We start from the raw sequence: 25,830 nt of genomic DNA on the forward strand, positions 1-25,830 counted from the left end.
ATTCGCTTTCTTCACTGCCTGCTGTACCTGCATGCCTACTTTCATAGACTGATGTACAAGGACCCCCAGATCCTGTTGTACTTCCCCTTTTCCCAACTTGAAGCCATTTAGATAGTAATCTGCCTTCCTGTTTTTGCTACCAAAGTGGATAACCTCACATTTATCCGCATTAAACTTCATCTGCCATGCACCTGCCCACTCCCCCAACCTGTCCAAGTCACCCTGCACTCTCTTAGCATCCTCCTCACAGTTCACACTGCTCCTCACATTACCCCAGATGCTCCATTTTTCTTCCATGTACCATAGACATGCTGACTGTTAGATCACTCTGCATCAATCATATCATTACTGGTTATGTAGGTAGATGCTCAGAATTACAGAAAGGTTCAAACATGTGAATATTGTCGGCAATGCTGTTGATAAACAATTGTTTCAGCCTTTCTGTTCTTCTACTTGGCAGCATCAAGGTCTTCGTGGTCTTAATGATTGGGGAATTCTACCTTATTTGACATAAAAGGAAATATTTGTATCAACCAAAAGCAGTACAGTATAAGTTCCCTTCAAACACAGGTCCAGTAATCAAGCACTCAATTCCTTGAGCTTGTTCCACCATCCATATATCGCGAACAGTACTGATTCTCACTGAGAAACGGTGATGGGTGTAATGTTATATTTTGTCCCAGTACATTTGTGCAAGGTTTCTGCATGAAGTAGGTTGCAGAGCTTGTAACATAAGATGGCAGCTCAAAATATCTGATTGTTTTGTTACTGGGCTGGGCCTGGGATCAATGCAATTAACTGTGGCTTGGAACCCCAAAGATGTGGCTTTGTGGTGAGATTGTTCCATGCATTTGGCACCACTTCAGCTGGATCCAAGATAGGCCAAGTGACTATTTCCTAATCCCAAGGACAGCTGTATCTTACCAAATTATTTCTCCCTCCATAGAGCTGTGCAGTTCTTTGCCAGATGTAGATCGGGTGAATTAAAAAAAATCCTCTTTTGTTTTTCTGTCTCTATCCTACTCAATTTCCTTGTTTAAAGGGAGAAGAAGGCAATCTGCTCTCTGGTTTCTGCCAAGCCTGCTAGTAAGCCAGGCACCAGGCCCATCAATCCATGCCTCTGTCACACTCTTTCATGCTATTCATTAACAGTGAATCACACACTGATTTAAAAATGTGATCTACTTCACGTACATTACATTAAATATAAACAAAGATCCATGTAGATAGGCAAGTTTATAAATGTACTGTTTTTTTAAGATCCTATTCATTCCTAGTGTTTTGAAAGTGTCTGCAAAAGATGCCAAGGAAGGGAAGAGACAGAATTAAGAAATCCATGGCTGGTTCCTGAATGTCCCATCTTTGTTAGACTTTTCTTCTTTAAATAGTTGACGTGTTTTATGTCAAAAACCATAGCTGCATTTTTTTGGCTACCTACCGACACCCAAAGCTGTGATTTTCTCCATTCACTGTTCGGGTGGCAATGTCCAAGTATCAAACAATAGGGCTGGTTACTGCACTTAGCAAATTTGAGACCATTCGGACTTCTTAAAGTTGGGATATCGGAGTTATACTCAAGGATTATCAGTGTCGGTTGGGGCAGAAATGACCTATAGTTAGAAGTGAAAGCATAAAAGCAGCAAGATAGAGCGATGTGCACAATGCTCGACAGAATATTTAACCATTGCATTTTGATGCATTTCAAAAAGAAAATACATGAGGTATTATGTTTACTCATGACTGACAGCTGCACAGAGTATATAGTTACATCCTGTTCAAGGGATGCCTTGTCTCAAACATCCACACCTGTGCATTGCAACATGGATGTCAGCTTTGAGCTGGAGGACAGATGGTGCCACATCTCACATCCAACTCCACTGCTGGAACCACTAGTGTGTTCAATGGCAGAGCTTGAATGGATTGAGCTGATGGATTGCACAGTTTTAGGATCCAATCCCATAGTGAAATCACTCAATTTAATTAAATAGTTAAATATGGGCAAAGAGTGTCTTTATATTTACATTTTAAAATGATTTGTATTAATGTTTCTTATAAGTAATTTGTTTTATTTAATAATTTGAAATATATCAACAATTAAGAGACAATTAAAGGAATTTGAAGTGCGTTGATGGCAGGGATCTGCCATGTGCTCATAGGGGCATTCTTGGGGCCAATTTCTGAATTTATCTTCAGAGGTTCGGTCGCAGCTCAGACTGAAGAAGGGTCTCGACCCGAAACGTCATCTATTCCATCGCTCCATAGATGCTGCCTCACCCGCTGAGTTTCTCCAGCATTTTTGTCTACCTTCGATTTTTCCAGCATCTGCAGTTCTTTCTTAAAGACTTCACATCTTGTGTTCCCAGGATATCGACGGTTGGGCATCTGTGATGGAAATGCCATTGAATGTCAAGGGTAAGTGGTTGCACTATTTCTAGTTGGAAATGGTCATTTTCTGCCACTTTGTTGCAAGTATGTTAACTGTTGTTTATCAGCTTATTATTATTATTATTATTATGCTTAAATGTAGTTGCAGTCTAGCTGTATATAGGCATAGAGTGTTTGATATGCAGTGGAACTAGAAGGGAGATAATTGATGAAAGAGTTGAAGATGGTTGGGCTTTGGACACCACCCTGAGGGATTACTGCAGTGATGTCCAGGCTGGGATATTCTTTTGTGTGAAATATGACACCACCATTGAGGTGTTTTCTCTTGTGTGTTCTTTTACCAATTTTGTTAGCGTGCCATGATGCCATACTCAATGCTACCTCTCTCACCTTACCTGCAGTATTCAGTCTCTTGCTCCATATTAGTACCAATGCCGCGATGAGGTCCGAGACATTAGGCATTGATGAGGAGCTTATTGGTGGGAACATGGTCTCAACAACACGTTACTGAAGTTTGAAGATTGTTTTTATGGTTCATAAGAAGATTGTACGTGTCTTCCTTTTGTGAACAGGACACACCATGGTGATTTTCTACATTATCGGGTAAGTGGCTGTGTTGTAACTGCACTGGGACAGCTTGGCTTTAGGCATGGCTGGGTTCTGCTGCACAGTACCACAGCTGGGATATTATTTCATCCCATTGCTTTCTTCTAATCAGTGCTTTCAGATGTTTCCCGATATCATGTGGCATTGATCCAATTGGCTGTAGACCAGCTTTGCCATGGTTGGAACCTCAGGAGGAAGTCAAGATGAATACTCTTCTTGGCACTTTCCTTCAAACATGATTGTGAATGCTTCAGCCTTGTGCTGTGAGTCCTCCCATCACTGTGGCTGGGGAAGTGAGATGGACCCTCCTCCTCTCTTTGTATATTTCATTGTCCAACACTGTTCCCGACCACTTATGGCAAGCCTGCAGAATTTCGATTTGATCTGTTCATTATGAGGTTGTTATGCTGTCTATTGCAAGCTGTTTTTCTGTTTAACATGTATGTAACCCTGTGCAGTTATACACCAGATTGCCACCTCATCTTTAATGTCTGCCTGGTGTCATTCTTGGCATGTCCTTCTGCACTCCTGTTGGATTTGGTTTGACCTCTTGAACATAACAATAAAGTGGGGGATGAAATGAGCCATGAGTTCACAGATTGTGGTGCAATACATTTTCAGCTCCTGCTGATAGTCCAGACCACCCTGTGGATGCCCATTTTTGAATTGTCAGATTTGTTCTGAATTTTTAATTTAACACAATTGTCATGCCACACAAGGTGCTGGATACTTGCCTTGGCATGATGGCAGGGCCTCATTTCCACATAGCCTGTGCAGTGTTAATTTCTACTAAAGCAATCACCTGCCTCTAGACCACTACCATTAGGTTTGGTGTACAAATTCAAGCAGAACAATGTGCTTGGAAGCACACTGTCTGAGGTGTAACTTTTGCCTCTGACACTGGAAAGAGGATCAACAGAAAGTTGTTTTCGAGCCATTCCAAAGATTTTGACACAGCCTTTATATAAAATAAAGAAACAGAATACCTCTAAAGCTCAAGACACTGTTCTGCCAGGTGCATACTGCATCTCAAAAGTTCACTTTGCTACCTGATCTTAAATGTAAATACAATACTCTGAATTTTATGCTTATGGTATTCAGCATCTGGCGGTAATTTGATTAATTGTCTGACACAGCACTTAGAATGGAATAGCCTCTCCTTGTTTGTGTTGAAAGGACAGGCTTAACACTTCACACAGAGCAGTGGGTGTCTATCCTCTCTGTATGACAAATACAAGTCCACAGTAATAAAATGTAAAGTGGCCTCACACAATTCAAATAAAGATATACTGTAACTTAAATTGTGATACAATATCTCCATTAATTTTACAACCAATAGCAAGATTATGCTAATTTGGGAAATTCTCAGTGTGTAGTTATACAACATATCATTGCCATACTGACCTTTCTGTCCTGGACCTCCACCATTGTCAGAGTGTGGCCAAACGCAAATTGTGGTAACTCTTGCATCCCCTCTCCCTCCATCCCTCCCCCACTCTTGTCATCATACTAGTTTCACTGTCATCCTGTCAAATTTCATTGTCTGCATAACTTGTTATGGAGTGACTTGTTATAGCCCATTGTGGGCTCCACCTTTCCTTGATCATCATTACTCTTTTGCATAACTTTCATTCATTTGTTCTATCTCTCTCTATATCGTCATCAATATCTCTCGTTTCTCTTTCCATGACTCTCAATCTGAAGAAGGGTCTTGAACATTCCTTTTCTCCAGAGATGCTGCCTGACCAGCTGAGGTACTCCAGCTTTTTGTGTCTATCTACCATTAACCCTGTCTGACACTAGATGTAACCACAACACATAAATGATAGACACATCTTAGTCTGTAGACTTATACTAATCAATAACATTTAAATCAGTATTTGTAATTGCTAGTTGCTATCTCTGCATTTCCCATTCAGTTTGTGACATCAATAGGCATAATATTGGCTTAAAAATTGTATCTGAAATCTTTCTTGACTTCAAAAGAAATTAACAAATGTGTTTATCATTATGATGAAATAAGACTGGATTAGCAATGGTGCATTTTGCAATTATTTATAAGAAACAAACTGATGTCTGATGCTGTTGTGAGAGCTGAGAATAACTGTGTGAATTTTTAATTACAAGGAGTAGCCCCATATCAACTCTCCTCACCCCTGCAGAACAAAAATATTCAGCCATCTGTGTGGTGCCTTTTTATGGGTTCAATTAATATATGTTGACCTACATACTCCCACAATTACATTTATGATAGATGCTGCCTCTCTCTCTTCCCATTGTTTCTATTGTTCATCTTTACTTGCATACCAGGCCAATCTCAGAAGTTCATTTTCACTTGATTAAATAATTTCCTGTGATTTTTTCCTAAGCAAAGTACAGAGCTGACATTCCTATGCTAGCAAATCCATTCATTTGAAATTAACAAGCAAAATAATTTGTTAATAGAGTCATAGAGTCATAGAGTGATACAGTGTGGAAACGGGCCCTTTGGCCCAACTTACCCAAACCGACCAACGTCCCAGCTACACTAGTCCCACCTGTCTGCACTTGGTCCATATCCCTCCAAACCTGCCCTATCCATGTACCTGTCTAACTGTTTCTTAAACGTTGGGGTAATCCCAACCTCAGCTACCTCCTCTGGCAGCTTGTTCCATACATCCACCACCCTTTGTGTGAAAATGTTACCCCTCAGATTCATATTAAATCTTTTCCCCTTCACCTTGAACCTGTGTCCTCTGGTCGTCGATTCCCCTACTCTGGGCAAGAGGTTCTGTGCATCTATCCAATCTATTCTCATGATTTTATACACCTCCATAAGATCCTCCTGCACTCCAAGGAACAGAGACCCAGCCTCCTCAACCTCTCTCTATAACTCACACTCTCTAATCCTGGCAACATCTTCGTAAATATTCTCTGAACACTTTTAAGCTTAGAAACATAGAAATTAGGTGCAGGAGTAGGCCATTCGGCCCTTCGAGCCTGCACCGCCATTTAATATGATCAAGGCTGATCATCCAACTCAGTATCCCGTACCTGCCTTCTCTCCATACCCCCTGATCCCTTTAGCCACAAGGGCCACATCTAACTCCCTCTTAAATATAGCCAATGAACTGGTGTCAACTACCCTCTGGGGCAAGAGATTCACCACTCTCTGTGTGAAAAAAGTTCTCCTCATCTCGGTTTTAAAGGATTTCCCCCTTATCCTTAAGCTGTGACCACTTGTCCTGGACTTCCCCAACATCGGGAACAATCTTCCTGCATCTAGCCTGTCCAACCCCTTAAGAATTTTGTAAGTTTCTATAAGATCCCCTCTCAATCTCCTAAATTCTAGAGAGTATAACCCAAGTCTATCCAGTCTTTCTTCATAAGACAGTCCTGGCATCCCAGGAATCAGTCTGGTGAACCTGCACTCCCTCTATGGCAAAAATGTCCTTCCTCAGATTTGGAGACCAAAACTGCACGCAATACTCCAGGTGTGGTCTCACCAAGACCCTCTACAACTGCAGTAGAACCTCCCTGCTCCTATACTCAAATCCTCTTGCTATGAAAGCCAACATACCATTCGCTTTCTTTACTGCCTGCTGCACCTGCATGCCTACCTTCAATGACTGGTGTACCATGACACCCAGGTCTCGTTGCATCTCCCCCTTTCCCAAGCTTGACAAAATATCTTTCCAATAACATGGAGCCCAGAACTGAAGACAATACTCTAAATGCAGTCTCACCAATGTCTTATACAACTGCAACATGACCTCCCAACGTCTATACTCAATACTCTGACTGATGAAGGCCAATGTGCCAAAAGCCTTTTTGACCAGCTTATCTACCTGCGACTCAATCTTCAAGGAACTGTGCACCTGCACTCCAAGATCCCTCTGCTCTACAACACTCCCCAGAGGCCTGTGTAGGTCCTGCCATTGTTAGACTACCAAAAATGCAACACTTATCTATATTAAATGCAACATTTCTTTGTATTAAATTCCATCAACCATTCCTCACCCCATCTGGCGAATTGATCAAGATCATGCTGCAATCTTTCACAACCATCTTCACAACCTGCAAAACCACCCACTTTTAGGTCATCAGCAAACTTGCCAATCTTGCCATGTACAGTGCATTCAGAAAGTATTCAGACCCCTTCATGTTTTCCACATTTTGTTACGTTACAGCCTTAATCAAAAATTGACTAAATTAGTTTTTTTTAACATCAATCTACGCACAATATTCCATAATAAAAGCGAAAACAGGTGTTTAGAATTTTTTGTAAATCAATTAATAAGAAATAACTTAAATATCACATTTACATAAGTATTCAAACCCTTTACTCAGTACTTTGTTGAGGCACCTTTGGCAGCGATTACAGCCTCAAGTCTTTTTGGGTATGACGCTACAAGCTTGGCACACCTGCATTTGGTTAATTTCTCCCATTCTTCTCTGCAGATCCTCTCAAGGTCTGTCAGGTTGGATGCGGAGTGTCGATGCACAGCTATTTTCAGGTCCCTCCAGAGATGTTCGATCGGGTTCAAGTCCGGGCTCTGGCTGGGCCACTCAAGGACATTCACAGACTTGTCACGAAGCCACTCGTGCATTGTTTTGGCTGTGTGCTTAGGGTCGTTGTCGTGTTGGAAGTTGAACCTCCGCCCCAGTCTGAGGTCCTGAACGCACTGGAGCAGGTTTTCACAAAGGATCTCTCTGTACTTTGCTCTGTTCATCTTTCCCTCGATCCTGACTAGTCATCCCAGTTCCTGCCACTGAAAAACATCCCCACAGCATGATGCTGCCACCAACATGCTTCACCGTAGGTATGGTATTGGCCAGGTAATGAGCAGTGCTTGGATTCCTCCAGACATGACGCCTGGAATTCTGGCCAAAGAGTTCAAACTTGGTTTCATCAGACCAGAGAATCTTGTTTCTCATGGTCTGAGAGTCCTTTGGGTGCCTTTTGGTAAACTCCAAGTGGGCTGTCATGTGCCTTTTACTGAGGAGTGGCTTCTCTCTGGTCACTCTACTATAAAGGCCTGACTGGTGGAGTGCTGCAGATATAGTTGTCCTTGTGGAAGTTTCTCACATCTCCACAGAGGAACTCTGGACTCTGTCAGAGTGGCCATCATGTTCTTGGTCACCTCCCTGACCAAGGCCCTTCTCCCCCAATTGATCAGTTTGGCCAGGCAGCCAGCTCTATGAAGAGTCCTGGTGGTTCCAAAGTTCTTCCATTAAAGAATGACGGAGGCAACTGTGCTCTTCGGGACCTGCAATGCTGCATAAATTGTTTTATACCTTTACCCAGATCTGTGTCACGACACAATCCTGTCTCAGAGGTCTATGGACAATTCCTTCGTCTTCATGGCTTGATTTTTGCTCTGACATGAGCTGCTAATTGTGGGATCTTGTATAGACAGGTGTGTGCCTTTCCAAATCATGTCCAATCAATTTAATTTATCACTGGTGAACTCCAATCAAGTTGTAGAAACAACTCATGGATAATCAATGGAAACAGGATGAACCTAAGCTCAATTTTGAGTGTCATAGCAAAGGGTCTGAATACTTATGTAAATGTGATATTTCAGTTATTTATTTTTAATTACTTTGCAAACATTTCTAAACACCTGTTTCACTTTGGCCCTCCAGTCTTCCGGCACCTCTCCTGTATTTCAGGACGACTTGTAAATTTCAACCAGGGCTCCCGCAATTTCCTCTCTAGTTTCCCACAATGTCCTCAGATATATCTGATCAGGCCCTGGAGATTTGTCTACCTTCATACACGATAGTATCTTCAGTACTTCTTTGACGGTAACACTGACTGCCCTCAAGCCACTTCCATTGACTGTCCCAAACCTGTTTTATACATGAGCAGAGAATAAAAAAATCCACTACTAAAATATCAAATACATGCTACCTGGATGATTTTCTTATACATTATTTCTAAGTACTTACTAAATGTATGTGAACAATGTTTATGGCTGGGCAATTTAAATAATAATAAAGTATTAAATAATTATAAAATAAAAAATCTATATATTTATATAAAATAATAACTGTATAATATATCATTTTAAAATATATTCTAAGATTGGACTTATTAACCTGGATGTTATGGTAATTCACTAACAAATAGGATTTGCTTCTGACCCCAATAATAACTCCCTTCAATGTGAGGGTACTTATTAGTAGGGAACAAGTCAGACAGCATCTGTGGAATCAATGCACAGATGATGTTTCAGGTTGGAACTTTTTTCAGTCTAAAGACGGCTCCCGACCAATACAACATCCATTCCCTCCATAGATGCTGACTGACCGCAGAGCTCCTTGCAACACTGTGGGCCCTCTAGTATGCTTTAATTCAGTTGACCTATTGTTAAATGTGGGTTATTTTCTTGATAGTTGATACAGACATTTGGAATTGTAAATGATCTCTCTACAATACTGCACTGAATGCCAATATGGTGCAAGAAACTGGTAAAATGTATAGATGGCATAATACACATCATCATAAAGAAAAAAGATAATGGCATTTTTCCACTGTGACATTTCTGAGAAACTTGCACTTAAAAAAATCTGTCAAATAATATTTGATTAAAATGATGCCACGATCTGAATCTTAGTGTTAATACAAGATCTAGATTATGTCATTTAATGCAATGTTCAGGGACTTTTATTAAGATGAAAATGTCTTTGTTTAAAAAGCATCCCATGTTGAAAAATTAGCATTATCTTAATTATCCTTTTGTTTATTACTGCCCAAGCAATTGCTGGGACCATGGGTAATTAATCCAGATGAATACAACAAAGCAAGCTGAAGGTGGACAGTGCCTTTCAATGATCTTGTCTCACAAATCTATCAAGACCTTACCCAGTCCCATTCAGAGAGTGATCTCTTGACCCATTTCTCCTCTTCCTATTCATTGTCAAGACTGAGTGCTTTCTTCTATGTTCCCTGGTGTTTCATCAGTATTATTCCCTTTTCAGTTGGTAATGGCATAGAAGGAAGGGACCTTTTATGCCTAAACATAATGCATATCATTTCTACTTGTCTCTGCCCAAAGTCCATTCTGGTGTAACATAAATTAATTTATTTTTTTACGTATGCAATTCCCCTTAAATGGTATGCAGCTTATTTTATAATATATCTGGGATAATATCACAGGCCATAGGTGGTTCGGCATTCACTGTATAACTTATGTTACTACATAACCTTGAGTATTACCTGCATCTGAACACCACACCTCTATTGTTCCTCCACTGCCCTGCGGTTATATTAACTTTCTTACTCTGGGTCCAATTATCTGTTGAAATCAGAATGTTAATCTTGCATATCAAAATGTGCACAAGTTTTTTAAGTGCAAGAGATACTATGGAATCATTAGACTGTGTTTCCATGGGGAAAATAAATTCCCTGAATAGCCAGTCTTGCCCCAATCTGACCCTCCCACTTGGCTAATTGTTTTTTCAAATTGTCTCACAGATCAGTTGCAGAATTCACCTACTTTTCTCTGTACGTTTTTAGTATATATTATTTAAGATGTTTAATGCAACCAAAGCTTTAAGGGCCTGTCCCACTTGGGCATCATTTGCGCGTCATTTACGCAACATCATTTGCACGTCACGGCACACATGATGCGCGCATGGCGTGCATTAAGCGCGCATGGCGTGTGGTGAGGCGTGCCGGCGTAAACAGTGACGTGCAGCGCCCCAGGATTTTGGGATTCACAAAATCTTCGCACGCCACCTGCGTGACGCGCAAATGATGCCCAGGTGGGACAGGCCCTTTAATCCTCTTGTCTGAAGAAGGATCTCGACCTGAAACGTCACCTGTTCCATTTCTTCAGAGATGCTGCTTGTCCTGCTGAGTTACTTTGGCATTTTGTGTCTATCTTTGATAAAATCAAGATTTAACATAGGGGACAGTGTGGCACAGTGGAACAGCATGTTATTACACAGAATTACACTGAGTATATTTCCCAGAAATTAGCTTTCAGACCAAGCTAGTGTTTAAACCAGTCAAAACTCCCTCATGCTATCCTCCTCTCATTTTATCAGCATTACCCTCAATTTATTTCTTCCCAAAAATATTTTTATCTGCTTTCCCCAAAATGCATCCATATCATCCCACTATTTCATGTGGTGACAAGTTCCACATCATCACTACACTGAGTACAAAAGGTTCTGCTCAGTGGATTGTGTGGTTATATACAGATAACTTCCAGTTTTGCTTTTCGCACAATTAGAAGCATGGCCTCTTTCAAAGCTTCTCATAATTTTTAAAAATATTATTAATTCAACTCCAGGATTTATCTTTTCAAGGGAAACCCAGCCAGCTTACCCTTTCATGATATAACCTTACATTTCTAATATAACCTTGCAAGTCTTTTCTGTATCTTCTTTGACCTTTTTATAATGTAACAATGCAGAACTACACATGGTATTTTAAGTATGATTTAACTAAAAATGGCTAATGTCTCGACTTTTGTGTTTCACCATTCCTAGAAATATGCCCTGAGGATTGAATGATTTGTGCTGTGGTCTTATTGAGCTGTATTGCAGTTTTTACTGATTTGTATTTGCAGTCACATATTGCATTACTCCTCTGTCCCTCATTGGTAATTATTTTCTAAATAATATTTAGCTTAATTAGTTTTCTTATCAAATACAAAACTTCCATTTACTTTTTATTAACAGTACTCTGTAAATCATATACCCATTCTACAAATTTGTAATCTTCTTTTAATTTGTACCAAATGTCCTCTGCATTGAGCTACCTTCAGTTTGGTTTTGGCTAGAAATTTAGAAATTGTGTTTTTGGTCCAAAAGTTTAAATCATTCATAGAATTTATGAACAAACTTGGTTCCACCATCGATCTTCTGCCACTTTACAGCTATCCTTTCTAACCTGCTATATATATTTCTATGTGTAGGAAGGAACTACAGATGCTGGTTTAAACTGAAAATAGACACAAAATGTTGGAGTAACTCAGCGGGCAGGCAGCATCTTTTTCCATTGCTAAACAAAACAAATACAACGGAACTACTGCCAAAAACACTGTTTTATGGTTTTCTTAAAACGTGTGGTCATCAATAATCTGGATTCAAAGTTCTATATTCCTTGAGGAATTATTTTGTATTTTTCCACTGTACATTCAGATGAACTTATATACTTCTTCATATAACACCATTGTTTGACGAATTTGCATTGGGTAATTACTGCCACTCAGTCTACAGATAATCATCAAGAAAGTTGATGCTACAGATGCTGGAACCTTGAGCAAAACAAAAATTGCTGGGGAAACTCAGCATCTGTCGAGAGAATGGATTGACAATGTTTTGGGTCGGGACCCATCTTCAGACTCTTTAAAATGGTCCCGACCCAAAACGTCATCTGCCCAATTCTCTCCAGGGTTGCTGACTGACCTACTGAGTTCGTGCAGCACTTTGCGTTTTGATCATTAACAGTCATCCAAATGTAGATCGAGGAGCCGAATTCCAGAAGTGCCTTGTGAATGACTGCCTATGATATTAAGCAGCATCCTGCAAGGATCTTGCATCCTTCTAAATAGCTATCTTTAAGCCATTTGCAATTTTGCTCACTATTTCTTAGATGTTCCTCCTTTTACCGATGTACCAATTCTGGTCTATTTTCCATTTCCACAACTCAGGAAATCTCATCTCAATGACTGGGTTAATGAGGAATCATGTACACAATGCAGGAATTCACTATCTTTTGCCCTTACTTACAATTTCTCATCATTTAAACTGGTATAGTTGAGTTCCAATGAATATTATTGTATGTTTTTACATTTTTGCAATTTTCTTCCACTGCCTTTGTATGAAACTCATTTTTTTTTCATACTTAGTGCTTGCAGACAAATCCAGTTTGTGGTAAGTTTTTAGTGTGTATGAAAGGGCAATTTGGAATGGACAATTAAAGCTGCATAGCACAGAGGCACAGTAAGTACTGCTGCTGCCTCACAGCTCCAGAGATCCTGGGTGATCTGGTTTTCTTCCCACAACTCAAAGGTATACCATTTGGTTGGTTTATTGCCCACTGTAAATTAACCCTAATGGGGTGGGGAGTTAAAGGGTTATAGGGAAATAAATAAGGGGTATGGGATTGTTCTAACAACTGGCATTGACTTGATGGGCCACCTTCTATGTTGTAAGGAAATATAAATGTTTGTGGCAACCATTTCCCACATGGCTGTTGATTTACGAACCTGTAATTTCTTAATAATGACAAAATTCACGACAGTGTAGGTCTTCCAAAATTACATAGAATTTACAGAGCTGAAGCAGGCAGTTTGAACCAAACTATAAATGGTGTATTCATCATCTACAAAGATGGAACTCAGGTGCCTTTGTGACCACAAGGGGAAAATCATATCCTTACTTAATGCATGTTCTCTCCATGCTCAATGCAGACAGATGCTGGTCTGTTATGAAATGGCTGTAGAGAGAAATTAAGAATCAGCTCCCCCACAGCAGCAAATGTGCCAGTACAGTCAATAATGCAACATGCAGAGCAGGTACCAGACTTGACTGCTTGTCTGTTCAGGAAAGCGATTTCTGCACTTTGACCCAAGAGATCAGAAAAATTTTGCTTTGACTCCCATTAGCATCAAGCAGTGCGGGCAGGAACGGCCTTGGCCATCACATTTCCACTGTAGACAAACTGTTGTCCCTTCATCTCATCTCATGCATATGAATAGGGAGGAGGTCAGCAGTGGCGGAAATTTACTTCAGCAATAACAGGAGGAATAATGATTGAAAAGAAATGAGGGAAAGGTGAAGGAGACTTATTAATCCATTTAATTCAATTATTTATATGAGAGAAACGGAGACCATTACTTTTCTTTTACACGTTCAATTTTTAGACTTTTTAATGTGCAGTTATAAAGAATATTTCTTTCTGACTATTCAAAGATTAAAAGATCTGGACAGACAGATAAAAGTTCACTTTGGAGGACAGTTACATGCATTAGGCAAGCAGTGCAGTCACTAAATTTAGACCAGTGAAAGATATTGCTCAGAATGAAAGGTTGGTAGTTTCATAATTACATATATTAATCACCCAGTTTAAATAATGACAGGGATGTAATCTGGGATTGAATCATGGTCTCAAAACAGCATCGTATGTAATTTCCAGCCAATATAAACTCTGGGTGTCTATTTAGCAAGTGTTTTAGACAGTGTGGAAAGTTTCCATTGCTAACCTGAATGAACTCAACTGATCTAGTGCCAAAAAAATAAAGTTGTATTTTCTTAATGAAATGGCTTAATTTGCTCAATGCCTCATCATTCTTGCCCCACCCTGCCTGTACAATTCTATCATTCTCCCCAGTAAATGTATTTTATTACAGCATGTCTTCCATAGATGCATCAATGAGCTAATAAAGTAAGCCGGTGCAAAGCCAGAATAGAGTGAGGCTGAAATAGTTCATAAGGCAGTGTTGTTGTAATATCATGTGCAGCATCATTGTAGGGAGTTACACCAACTGAATTTAACACGGTGCATGGTTTATAAACATGTAAACCTTATTGGCCTTCTCGTACCCCTACTCCTTATATTATTATAATGTACCCTTGATGATATCAAGATAAAACATGCGCCGCATTTACATTCATTTAAGATTAGCCTTTAGCAGCGTTTTGAAGTTTAATTGATGATGGTTGTAAAAATAAAGCACTATAAATAAGAATGATTAAGTGTAATATAGTTCCTGAAAATAGAGGTAAAATTAAATTGTTTTTTGATTTATGCACCATGGCGATGATGCCTCCTAACTGCCCCCAGGCAGCTACTCTGACTTCTTGCCCCAATTTTGAAGAAAATAATTATAATTCAGAATAGTGCAAGCAAGGTGAAAATACTGTCCATGCTCGGCAGTGATTTCTCCAATACTAATCCATTAGCTTCAGTTGTTGGGAAACTGTTCAAGTTGGATCAGGATTATATGCAACATGTATATATATATATATATATATATATATGTGACGAGTATAATTGACTTTGACTGACTATATAATTAAAATATGTATCTGGGCTTAATAGAAAATAGTGTTTTTTCTGGGCAAACTTGTAGCGGTGTTAATGAAACAAGCATTTTAAAGTGTTGTAACAAACTTAGAAACTGGCTGTTGTGTCTGGAAGATGATGCCCTTGAGGCTTGAATTTTATATGCTATCTTTAACAGTATCAGGAGACCTCTAGCTACTCACAGTTCAACCACTATTCACGTAAGAATTCTAAATTGTCTACTCACTGTCTAGCTTTCCAGAGATTGTATTCCACACTTCACTACCAAATAAGGGTTTGCATAAATGAGGTACATGCACCCTTCATGACTACAGCAGTCCGCTGACAGGTGTCTCTGATGATGTATGCAAGCCAATTTAAGTTAATGATACAAAATACACCACGCTGAGAAGACAATGGAGAGATTGGTGGCATGATACCTTCACTGTACTCCTATACATGTTTCCACATTCACTTCTGCTTTTATTAATCTACTGTTTTGTATAATCAACAAAATATATTGAAATACAGCACCAATCAACTAATTCCTCCTTTGTTTCAAATTACAGAGACCGTGGAGTAGGTTTTGTCACTTGGTTTGTGTTTCTATTGCAGTTTTTGTGCACTTTGGGCATGAGTGCTTTGTTACTAAATCAAGCCATTTGCTTCTGGCCCAGCAGTGCCACAGTAAGAGCTGCTAGTTCTCAGCTACAGAGGCCTGGGATTGAATATAACCTCGTGTGTGAAGTTTACAAATTCTCCCTCTGATTGGGTGGATTTCTTCAGAATACTCCAGCTTTCTACATCCCAAACATGGTTCATTGGTCACTATAAATTACCCCAAAATGGAGGTTAATAGCAAAGCAAATTCAAAGAGGAGTTGATAGGTAAGTGTGAGAGAGAGAGCGGCATGGTGGCACAGTGGTAGAGTTGTTGCCTTACAGCATCAGACAACATGGTTTGATCCTGACCATGGGTGCTATCTGTATAGAGTTTGTACGTTCTCCCTGCGATCATGTGGATTCTCTCTGGGTGCTCCGTTCTCCTTTCACGTTCCAAAGACATACAGATTTGTAGGTTAATTGGCTTTGGTAAAAATTGCAAATTGTTCCTAGTGTGTGTCCAGGATAGTGTAAGTGTAAGCAGGATAGTGTTAGTGTACGGGGATCACTGGTCAGCACGGACTTGGTGGACCGAAAGGTCTGTTTCCGCACTATATCTCTAAACTAAACTAGGAATAAGTCAAAAAAGGTACAAGAAAGTACAAATACAGTAAACCAAGACCAATGACATTGCTCCTGTGGCAGTCAGCATGGAACTAAGTGCCAAATGGCCTTGTTCTATAAGATATATAAAGAGCATCACTAATCCAATAATTTACATTTTTACCAAAGATTGGGGGGGATTCCACATCGCGTAACTCACTCCCTGATAGCCCAAGCCATCCCTACCATTCATAGGACACAGGTTGGCAGTGGGATGAAATACTCTCCAGCTACCTGTATAAGTGCAGCTCCAATAACTCATATGAAGCTCCACACCATCTAGGACTAAGTAACCCATTTGACTGGCAACCGGTCCACAAGTAGTACACAGTGACTCCAGCCTGTGCCATTCACAAAATCCCACAGACCACTCTGACCTGGAATTATCCTTCATCGCTGCTGGGTCTAAATCTTGGAATTCCCTATCAAAAGCTGAGGGCATTAAAGACAGCAGTGGATCGAGAAGGCGGCTCATCGCCACCTGCTCATAGGTAAATCAGGCAGTAAATACCAATCTTGTCAGGTATACTTACATCCCATGAACAAATAAGAGGCGTATGACTTTCCCTTTATACCACTAATTCTACATTAATTATATCTCTAATGACTGACATAGAACAGTCACTGAAGGCACTGGCTATCACTGCAAGCAGCTTCTCGAGATCCGTACTCAACAGTGTACATGTGCAGGGGAGAAATTACTCAGTAATGATGGCAATGCTAACTGTTTCACCGCAGTTGCTTTCACAAGTCCCACAAGGCCATTAAAAGTTACGCCACAGGGCAGCACTGGTGGAGGACTGAGCAGCAGATATGATGTGTGGTTGAAGGCACTGGCCCTATACCCGCTGGACTTTATAAGGATGAGGGGGTACCTCATTGAAACTTACCGAAAAGCCCTGGATAGAGTGAATGTGGAGAGTTCAAAAAGGATGCAGATGCTGGAAAATCAAAGGTAGACAAAAGTGCTGGAGAAACCCAGCGGGTGGAGCAGCATCTATGGAGCGAAGGAAATAGGCAACGTTTCGGGCCGAAACGCTTCTTCAGAATGTGGAGAGGATGTTTCCACCAGAGGGAGAGTCTGGGACCAGAGGCCATAGCCTCAGAATAAAAGGTTGTACCTTTAGAAACAAGATGCAAAGGAGTTTCTTTTGTCAGAGGGTGGTGAATCTGTGGAATTCATTGCCACAGACGGCTGTAGAGGCCAAGCCAATGGATATTTTTAAGGTGGAGATTGACAGATTCTTGATTGGCAAGGGTGTCAGGGGTTATGGGGAAAAGGCAGGAGAATGGGGTTGAGAGAGAAAGATAGATCACCCATAGACAATAGACAATAGGTGCAGGAGCAGGCCATTTGGCCCTTCGAGCCAGCACTGCCATTCATGGCTGATCACCCCAAATCAGTACCCCGTTCCTGCCTTCTCCCTATGTCCCCATGACTCTGCTACTTTTAAGAGCCCTATCTAGCTCTCTCTTGAAAGCATCCAGAGAACCTGCCTCCACTGCCCTCGGAGGTAGAGAATTCCACAGACTCACCACTCTCTGTGAGAAAAAGTGATTATACGACTCCGTTCTAAATGGCTTACTCCTTATTCTTAAACTGTGGCCCCTGGTTCTGGACACATGATTGAATGATGAGTAGACTTGAAGGACCGAATGGCTTATAATTCTGCTCCTAGAACTTATGAACTATCTTAAGACTTAATACTTAATACTGGTAGCAACAGACAAATAACAACACTTTTAAGAATGTCTGTAAGTTTGCTCCTGGTTTGCTGCTGGTGTCATCGTTCCTAAGTTTCAAGGAACACGCCGCTCCTGCTACAGCAAGATGGCCGCCTTCCTTTAGGTCTTGAGCCTTCAGCTATGTTGAAGCTGAAGGCAAAGCCAAGGGCAGCACACAGTAGCTGCTCACAATTGCTTTCAGCTGCCGGGATGAAATAAAAGCTCTCCATTTGGCCTCAGCTTTGTCGTTGGTGTTGCTGCTGCTGCTTCATTTTAAATGACAGCCCTTTGACTGGGGCTGGTACGTGTGAGGATGTTGCAAATGGAAAAGCAGCATGTGACCGTTGAGAGGGAATTTCCCGACAAAATGTGCTGGCACAATTCACGCCATTTCGAAGAAGGCCATCAATGAATCGGTGCCTCGGTGACAAAAGGTCTTTACATCCCCAAAAGGTGTGGACCGTGAAAGGAAGGAGAGGAGGTCTCGTCTATACCATTACAGATGAATACAATAGATACCCTTAACAAATAGATCAATTTAAAGTTGTGGACGAGAATTAGACACCAATTATCCTGATTTTACACTTGCCAGCTGCTTAGAAGGGTGAATGCACATGCATCTGGGGACATCTTAGTTTTCACCTAAAAATCAATCATGATTGACAGACCTTGAAATCTAGTTAGAATTTTGAAAAGTCGACCATCCACCATTGCTAATAGCTATCTGACCCTCAGAAACCCCATTATATTTCAAGCCTCGCAGACGAATGAGGAGTTTGGTCATATCTTTGTGTGTTCATCCAGGATTATATTAAATTGCATAAACATAAAACCCTTACGTTACATGACGTAAAATAAAGCCAAGCAAACACACATGTGAAATTGTCCCTTATTCGTGGAGGCATGACCCCTATTTGTTACAAACAGAATAACGTTTCCATTGAGGGCAGAGAAAGTAATGACATTGTGTTCATCTGCTACTATCGCAAGACATCAATTTAGGACCAAGCTGAATTGTGGCTGACATACCCTTAAAATAACAGGCAGGCCTTTCAGGAAAGAAGATTGGAAACAGTTCTTCACGGAAAAGGCTGAGAGCAGAGTGGAATGACAAAAGGCAGTGGGTGCCAGTCTTACTAATAATTTTCAGGGAAGGCGATGAAATTATCCAAGGTCAGGCAGAGGCACATTACTGGTGGCAGCAGACAAATGACAGCACGCTGTGTCTTTATGGTTGCTTTTGGTGTCCTTGTTGCCAATTTCAAATGACGAGGTCGCTCCTGTTGTAGGAGCATGGCAGTCTTCCACAGGGGTGGAGTATTCAGCTACGTAGAGGCTGAAAGAATCTTGAGGGAGGCTCAGTAGCTGCCCACAGTTGCTTTCAGCAACAGAGATGAAATAAAAGCTCTCTGTACAGACTATGTGATGTCAGAAGTGTTGCTGCTGTTTCGCTAATATGACAGTCCTATGATTGGAGCGGTTTCTTATGAGAGTGGAGCCAGGTGTAAAAACCTCCTTGCTGAGCTCAGTTTTGAGGATATTTTTCCAACACTATTACACACCCTTCCCCCTTATCAGTGACCTGTACAGGATTGATTTCTCTAACTTCAAGTAATGCTTGCGTCCCCTCTCTCTCCATCCCTCCCCCACCCCAGTCGTCAGACTAATTTCACTGTCACCCTGTTGAGTTTCACTGTCTGTATAAATCGTTATCACCTAGTCCAAAACCAACAATGGCCCATTGTGAGCTCCCCCTTTCCTTGACCATTGTTACTTTTTGCATATCTTTCATTCATTTGTTTTACATCTCTGTTCTATATCACCGTCTATATCTCTCATTTCCTTTTTTCCTGACTCTCAGTCAGAAGAAGGGTCTCAACCCGAAACATCACCTACTCCTTTTCTCCCGAGATGCTGCCTGACCCGCGGAGTTACCCCAGCTTTTGTGTCTACTTTAGGATTTATATGGTGTGAATCAGCTTGCTTTTGGAGAGCCGCTATAACTAGGCAGATCGCGTTCACACATACGGATGTCCTTGACAGGGGTCATGATTCTTGGGGACCCCTGCCTCTGCTTATCCACACCCCGCCGGTCGTGCCCAGTCCCTGGCCCCAAGCAGATACATGCTCTGCAACTTCAGTCCTTACCTGCTGAACCTAAATCCCCCGAACACGCACAGACTAATTGTCTGTTCGATGGACATCACCACCTCATGCATTTCCCACTGCACCCCTGAAATATGATAAACTGCAATAAAGCTACATCAGTAAGTGATATTTGTAGCCAATTACTAAACATGGAATGTCACTTCTGAAGCTGTACTTCATCATGTACATGTGTAGGAAAGAACTGCGGGTGCTGGTTTAATTGAGGCGAGACACAAAATGCTGGAGTAACTTAGTGTTGGAGGGTTATATGCTGTTAAATATGCTGATTATAATAGCATATAATCCTCCAACACTTTTGCCACCTCCAACGGGATCCCACTACTGGCCACATCTTCCCATCTCCACCCCTTTCTGCTTTCCGCAGAGACCCATTCCCTCCGCAAGTCCCTTGTCAACTCGTCCCTTCCCACCCAAACCACCCCCTCCCCAGGTACTTTCCACTGCAACAGTAAGAGATGCGACACCTGTCCCTTTACCTCTCCCCTCGACCCCATCCAAGGATCCCAATAGTCTTTCCAGGTGAGGCAGAGGTGCACTTGCACCCCCTCCAACCTCATCTACTGTATCCGCTGTTCCAGGTGTCAACTTCTGTACATCGGCGAGACCAAGCGCAAGCTCGGTGATCATTTCGCTGAACACCTCTGCTCAGTCCGCCTTAACCTACCTGATGCCCCGGTTGCTCAGCACTTCAACTCCCCCAACCATTCCCAATCTGACCTTTCTGTCCTGGGTCTCCTCCATTGTCAGTGTGAGACCCAGCGAAAATTGGAGGAACAGCACCTCATAGTTCGCTTGGGCAGCTTACGCCCCAGTGGTATGAACATTGACTTCTCTAACTTCAAATATCCCTTGCTTTCCCTCTCTCTCCATCCCCTCCCTATCCCCAGTTCTCCCACCAGGCTTACTGTCTCCGACTACATTCTATCTCTGTCCCGTTCATTCCCTTTATATCAGTCTGAAGAAGGGTCTCGACCCAAAATGTCACCCATTCCTTCTCTCCAGAGATGCTGCCTGTCCCGCTGAGTTACTCCAGCATTTTGTGTCTATTTTCGATTTAAACCTGCATCTGCAGTTCTTTCCTAAGCAGTTTAAAGGGTTTAAACTGCACTTCCAAACTCTGGGCCACCAAAAAGCTGCACAGCCCAGAAGATTGTGCGCTGATAGCTACACTATTGTCTTGCTTTCAGTCATGTTGATAGGTATTTGGGTCATGAACTAATATAAGTTGCACTTTCATTTTCACTTAGATCATGATCTAATTCACCCCATGAGGATGTCACGTTGGATTATTTTAAAGTGCATGTGATACCCTGAGATTTCACGAATCACCCCATCCACAGGGCTGCCTTTCCTGTTTATGACAACATCTATGATTCCAGCCTTTGTTGGTGATTTAAAAACTGGATCAATAAAGAGGACTATCCCATCAATCACCTACTGAGTGATCTCACAGAGGCCAAACGTCAACTCTGAGCTATCACCTCATACTTCCCTCTATATGTCTCTCTACAACTAAACATCAGTTGTCTCTCAGGCAGTCACAGGTCTTATTTACTTGGGAAATCTTTCTTTCACAGCTTTAATGCTTTAAGTCAACCAACTCCAAACAACCCATTCTATCTCCTCCAAGATCCACAAGCAGGGTTGTGTGAGTGGACCCATTTCATAGTTTCCTGACCCGCTAACTTACTCCAGCACTTTGGGTCCTTTTGTGTAAACTAGCATCTGCAGTTCCTTGTTTCTACATAAAACAGCATTCATTGCATATATATTCATATATTATCTTTAAAACTATACAATACAAAAGTTTGAATCTTGACAAGCTAGTAGTTAAACATTTTTCAGTATAGGTTTTTATGTTAGTCATTCCTACTGAATAACAGAGTAAGATCTTAATATCCATGTGTGAACACTATTCCATACACACTGCACCTCAGAGGCTATGTCCTGTCCCAGAGGCTAAATAATTTGAAAATACCAGATTCCCCTGCACTGGAACTTGAAAGCTTCCAAGCCAAACATGACTTGAAAGTTTAACTGGGTGAAGCCTGTATTAGCAAAAAGTCGACTCTGCAAGCTTCAGGGAGCACAGCTTAGCAAGAGAATTGTCCATTGATTAACATGCCTGAATTAAACTGTGGGCAGCAATATATATAAAATTAGCACAGTTTAACAGGACTGGGGAAACATCTCCCTTTCATTCCCGGCCAATACTCACTCTTTAGTTACAACCTAAAAAATAAATATATTTTTCATTCAAATGATTGCTGTTAACTGGACCTTGCTTAACAAACATCGACAGCTGAACTTCGCTTCGCAGTAACCATGATCAAAAACGGCGATAAAAACAACTGTGGGAAGGAACTGCAGATGTTGGCTTACACCGAAGATCGACACAAAATGCTGGAGTAACTCAGCGGGTCAGGCTGCATCTCTGGAGAAAAGGAATAGGTAACTTTTCGGGTCGAGACCCTTCTTCAGATCGGGCTGAAGAGGGTCTCGACCCGCAATGTCACCTATACCTTTTCTCCACAGAGGCTGCCTGACCCACTGAGTTACTCCAACATGTTGTGTCTATCTTCAGAAATATAATAGTGAGGTTCATCACATTAAAAACTCCTTTTTTTTCTTATATCCAAAGGCCAGATATTTTATTTTTAAAGTTCCTTATTAAAGCACTTTGAGACAAATGGCACCTGTGTGGAGATACAGTGCTCGATTATGATAGGAGCAGTTTGCTTGTTAGCTGAGGAATGTGCGTGCATAAGTTTCTGACAGTCACTTATGTGCAATTTACATTGCTGCTTCTGTTTGAAAGGCACGCATGGATACAGCACGCAGTAAAAACCATTGAGGATATTAAGATTTAGTGCTGTTCAGGTGTAAAGCAGGGCAAATAAGCCACTAATTTTCTGGCAGTAAACACAGATACTGAAAGTACTTTCAGACATTTACTGCCAGATGCATAGAATAGATGCCTGTCATTCTCATTTCAATACAACAAATGCAGTTGTTTCACAATCTGTGAGGTAGGTTTGGTAGGTTGCAGAGGACACTGGTAGTTTGTGGCACTATTTGGCATGTAAACAATTTTTACACACCCAATTTGGTGTCTAGACTCCGTTTAAAATCTTTTAAAACACATAAGCACATGATTAACCATCTCTGCCCGATATAGTTTGTTCCTTTGGAACCAGAGATGCAAGCAAATTAGTTAAATTGTTAGCAGCAATCTGTACTTTCATGAAGTAGAATGAAAGAAAATATCAACATATCAAAACTATGTAAGATCAAAGGTGTTTATTAAACCCCCAGATGGTCTGCTGTCTTGAAGATGCCAGATGGGACAGGAATACAGTACCAAGGATTTCACTTCCCACCAGTGACTCACACAAGCTATAATCGGAAAAATCCTTTTCACATATAATTAAACACCATTTGGACGATTTCCTGGAAGGGGAATTTCTATTATAACACTAGTGCAGAGAATACGTTTTAATTATTACACAATTGAGCTTTACTGGGTAACCAAGTTAACAACCTGATGTGGTGGCAAGTGACAAAAGAGTGGCTATAACTCTAATAAAACAGCAACCCCTAGTGGCTAACAGCAGATATTCAGCTATTTGATCCAAATAAAACTAAAGAGAAAAGAAGCAACCATGGAGGAAACTGCAGATAGATACAAAATGCTGGAGTAACTTAGCGGGACAGGCAGCATCTCTCGAGAGAAGGAATGGGTGATTCTTCGGGTCGAGACTCTTCTTCAGTCATACTGATTCATAGTAGATTGGTAGAAACAAGGAACTGCAGATGCTGGTTAATACACAAAAGGACACAAAATGCTGGAGTAACTCAGCTCAGGTCAGGCAGCATCGCTGGACAATATAGATAGGTGACGTTTCAGGTGGGGATCCATCTTCAGACTGATTAGCTGAATGGAGGATCTGAAGAAGGATCCCCAATCCGAAACGTCTCCTATCCATGTTCTCCACAGATGCTGCCTGACCTGCTGACTTACTCCAGCATTTAGTGTCCTTTCGTGCTGTTTTATACTTTCTTTGCATTATGAGTACTGAATGCAGCAAATAAATGAGACATGTTGATGAAGGATTATTTGTTCAATAAGAGAACACGTTCAGCAGGTAAAGTAATGTATTGAAGGAGCAGAAAAAATGGATAAGTAACATCTCAGGTTGAGACCCTTCTCACACTGATGTAGATTGGAGTGGATTGTTATATCATGTTGTAAGATACCGGGATATAGAGAGATCTTAAGTTGCACTGGTGAAACCTATGTTCTGACAGATCATTTTCCCTTTCGATGGAGTCCATCATTTTTTATTGCGATAATGAACTTGGTTCCCATCAGTCCTGTTCCTGTGCTATTTTAGGTGCAGAGATCTGTGGGTTGCCGAGTTAGAGTTTATGAAGCCGGTCTAGAGTTGACAGAACAGATCAAAGGGAAAGAGTTGTCTAACTTGGAAATGGACCAAACTATCACTCGCTGTAGGCCAACAAAGACTATCGTTTCAAAATTATTTGACACAGCATTCCCTCTCACTGACCTCCACTCTCCTCTCTCAACTCTGCAGGAGATTTATGGGTTTTTAAATCACCATAGCTGCCTATGCCTTGAAGCATATTAAAACGTCCTCATGTTTTGGCCCCACAGCAACTGGAAAGTCATTTTTAAAGGGATTCTGATGGGTGACAGAAGACGTGACAAGAAAAAAGGATTTCTGACTTTACTGAGATTGGTTTTTAAATCCAGACAGATGTATTGAGCAGCAGCAGTCAAATATCCGTGATCATTTGATATATTCTGTACATTCTGAGGATAAGTGCACAGTGGGCTTGTACAAAGTTTAGTTTATTTTAGTTGAGAGATACAACGTGGAAATAGGCCCTTCAGCCCACTGAGTCCGTGCCGACCAGCGATTACCCGCACATTAGTTCTATCTGAAGATAGTCACCAAAATGCTGGCGTAAGTCAGCAGGACAGGCAGTATCTCTGGACAGAAGGAATGGGTGACCTTATTCAGAGTCTGCAATCCTTTTGTGATCTTGTGAGTATCTTCGGTATAAACCAGCACCTGCAGTTCCTTCCTACACACTAGTTCTATCCTGCACACTAGGGACAATTTACAGAAGTCAATTATTCAACAAACCTGTAAATCTTCGGAACGTGGGAGAAAACCGGAACACCCGGAGAAAACCCACGCGTTCACAGGGAGAACATACAAACTTTGTACAGAGAGCACCTGTAGTCAGGATCCATACTAAGGGACTGTGGTACACTGTGAAATCGACAGAAGGATGGAGGGTTGGGTGTTTATGCGTGCTATTTTCATGATATTTATTTTAGTTGTTTATCTTTTAATATTTTATCTTGTATGTATCGTTAGCTTTTAGAAATGTTTGAATGGTGCACTGACTGGCTGACATTTTTAAATTTTGTTGTACATGGTTCATGTTACAATGACAATAAATAAACTATTCTATTCTATTCTAAACCTGGGTCACTGGTACTGTAAGGCAGCAATTTTACCGCGGCATCACCTTGCTGCCCCAAATGCCACTGTGTTGCCCCAAGGTTTCAGGAGGAGGGGAAAGTGAAGATCTACGTAAATGGTCAGATCTGATCTACGTAAAATGCCTGCAAATGGAAGT

At 41.1% G+C, this 25,830-nt stretch overlaps 1 protein-coding gene across 1 annotated transcript in view; it reads right to left on the minus strand.

The window, feature by feature from the left end:
* pik3r3b (phosphoinositide-3-kinase, regulatory subunit 3b (gamma)) overlaps positions 1-25,830 on the minus strand; it is a 497,548-nt gene that overhangs the window by 308,566 nt on the left and 163,152 nt on the right. The gene's annotated exons all lie outside the window — the stretch shown is intronic.

The sequence above is a fragment of the Leucoraja erinacea genome, chromosome 10 (assembly GCF_028641065.1).
Source record: "Leucoraja erinacea ecotype New England chromosome 10, Leri_hhj_1, whole genome shotgun sequence".
NCBI lineage: Eukaryota > Metazoa > Chordata > Chondrichthyes > Rajiformes > Rajidae > Leucoraja > Leucoraja erinaceus.